Source organism: Lottia gigantea (genome assembly GCF_000327385.1).
Source record: "Lottia gigantea unplaced genomic scaffold LOTGIsca_215, whole genome shotgun sequence".
NCBI classification, from domain to species: domain Eukaryota; kingdom Metazoa; phylum Mollusca; class Gastropoda; family Lottiidae; genus Lottia; species Lottia gigantea.
The window spans coordinates 23,531-26,535 of NW_008708508.1; positions in this window are offsets into that span (position 1 = coordinate 23,531).

Consider the following 3,005-nt stretch of genomic DNA (forward strand, 5'->3'; position numbering starts at 1 on the left):
AATTTTAAGCCCGACATAACTATTAATGGCTCTAAGAAAACCTACCCATTTTATGAGGCAGTCGTCTCGAATCTGAAGAGACATTTAATGGGGTTCATCGACTAGTGAAAAGTTGGCGATTGTAATTACTGGCCTAAAAAATGTACAATTTGTTGTGAAAGGGTGACGGAAGTCGGGCGGCAACGTCCCAAACTCATTTTTTGAGGGAGTAAACGCGGGATTGTTTTTGTGACGGGGAGAGACAGGGCTGGTCCGGAGGCAGTCTGAAGCGACGAACGGGAAGGCATCTTTTCCTCCGAAGTTATCTTCTTCCAGCAGTTGTTGCCGATACCTACCCCGTTCAACGGCGTACGCCTTGCGCAGATTGGCGTAACTGAATGACGTTTCCCAGTCAGTTCGGCCATCGGTCACGGTCTTCTCAACCAGCAAGCGAATGGATAGCCTCGGGGAATAGCAGAAGCTACGCAGTGTGGCCGAGAACAAGATCCGTTCCGCCTTGGCTTCCACGAGCCAGAGAAGGAATACTTTCTCTGGGTCAGACAAGTTAATGGGCTACAATAGTGCATGGGTTACCAAGAACTGCTTGGTAAAGTATCTTGCTGTCTTGCACAGCATATATGTATATACCGTTTCCTTTAATAAAGAAACGGAGGAGGAAGAACAACAGGAACGTAGACGATTAGAGGGTGAAGCCTCTATGCCAGGAGAGGAAGCTATTACATTGTTACGCTATTGCATTTCTCAAAAATTGACTTTGATGCCAATCGGCCAACGTATTAACGATGGATTAGCAACTGTGAAACAGGTAAGGACCCTATATTTTAACGTTTTGGTTGAGAGGAAGAGGGGTGGGGGGTGTAATTTGTCTGCAATTAGTTTGACAAACTAAAGTATTAACTTTTTTGTCTTCATATAGTATTATTCATCATAGACATGCTATAATATGCTATTAATAATGATATACTACTACAATTTTACCCTTTCTATGGAAATTTAATAATTGTAATCTTCATAATATGGTCAATATTATCGATGATGATGAATTTATTAAGAAATTCGCAGATTCATTAGCTTCAGTGTGGGCAAGTTAAGTCAGAAGAAAATGTTACCCAAAAATAAAACCCCTGATGCAGATGGAGGACAGGTAAAGGCTTACCCTGCGTGTCATGTAAACAACTTTATGGACAGAATGATAAATTTGGGTGCAGCACAAAAAATTACAAAAGGTAAATATAAGCGAACGGAATACAATGATTTGCCTCAAAGTACCAAAAATAAGTTTCAAGAAATAGGTTTAAGTCAACTTTCCTATAGTTCAATCAATATACAAAATGAAAATTCAGTAAGTAGTGTGGATAGTCATTAAAAAGGAAACGTTCTAGTAAAAAAACGCCAAAGAAATATGTGCTCTATTCACTGTAACGATATGTGTAGAGCTAATGTGTAGTGCTGCTTTAGTGTTACTTGAGATATCTGTAGTGCTACTTTGTTCAGATTTGTGTATATACGTGTATTGTTATAATAAAAACAATCTATGTTTTTACCTAAAACATACGTTGGAAGAAAACGGCAAAGAAAAAGGTGTATTATTGATATTAGCTTTGTTAAAGGGATTGGAAAGAAATTTTCTAGCCTTTTTGTGTGTATCAAGGACAGTTTGACGTTTGAGACTATAAAGATCGCGTACAAGGCGTTATATCTTATTGCGTGGTATAACGTCATCGAGTTGTAATATCATTTATGTATAACGCCTTGTACGCGATCATCCTACTCTCAAACGTCTGATTGTGTGCGCCATATGCGGTTTCGTTTTTCTGGAATAACAGAAACCACGGGCATCGCGTGGAAAGTTTGAATGTCTCAAAAAGCAGTTAGAACTGTCTGTGATAGATCTATACCATTCGTTATTTCCGATCCCTAATTTGTTAGAATATGTGTCGTGCTGCTTTAGTGTTGCTTGAGATATTTGTTCATATGATTTTGTTTTTTTATCATTCAGTAAACTATTGCTAATGTGTAGTGCTGCTTTAGTGTTGCTTGAGATATGTGTAGTGCTACCTTGTTAATATTTGTGTACGCTTGGCATTTGAGACTAGGACGATCGCGTATAAGGCGTTATTCCGTAGATTTTATATTCCGTGGTTTAATTTTAGAGTTCTAATAACATTTATGTATAACGCCTTGTACGCAACCATCCTAGTCTTAACATATATATGACCAGACTATTTTAGAAAAGCGCTAAAATAGCGGCTATTAGCTGGTATAATATATGACCAGAACCAAAATACGAGAAAACGCTAAAATAGCGGCTATAGCTATTCTAACTCGGCTATTTTAGAAAAGCGCCAAAATAGCGGCTATTAGCTGGTATAATATATGACCAGAACCAAAATACGAGAAAACGCTAAAATAGCGGCTATAGCTATTCTAACTCGGCTATTTTAGAAAAGCGCCAAAATAGCGGCTATTAGCTGGTATAATATATGACCAGAACCAAAATACAAGAAAACGCTATGAAATATAATGCATTTAGAACGTTTATATTTTTCTTTGTATATATGCCTTATTTTATTTTTTTATGTTTTACTCTTTATGTTCATACTATCAACTATTCATGTTGTTTAAATAATGTCCACATATGAGGACGACATACAAGGATTATTAATATAACAAATATTGTAAATAATTACAAAAAAATCTTTGATACTTTAAAAATATTAAATTCAATGGCGTATTTCATCAATGTAAAAGCAATTTGTAATTCTACCACTCGATAAATTTTCTAAGACTTTTTTCAAGGAAATAGACCCGATTTTGGCCTCTAGTTTTTCGCCAAATTGCAGGAAATAACTTTGAATCGAATTTCGGACGTTTCCTGGTCCCCCAAAATCGATTTGAGCCAAAAAAGAGAAAAAACATTTTGGGTCGAAATTTGAAAATTTTCCTGACCAAAACGATCAAAATTTGTCCGATTTTTGGCCTATTTTCGGGTTTTGAAGGACTTT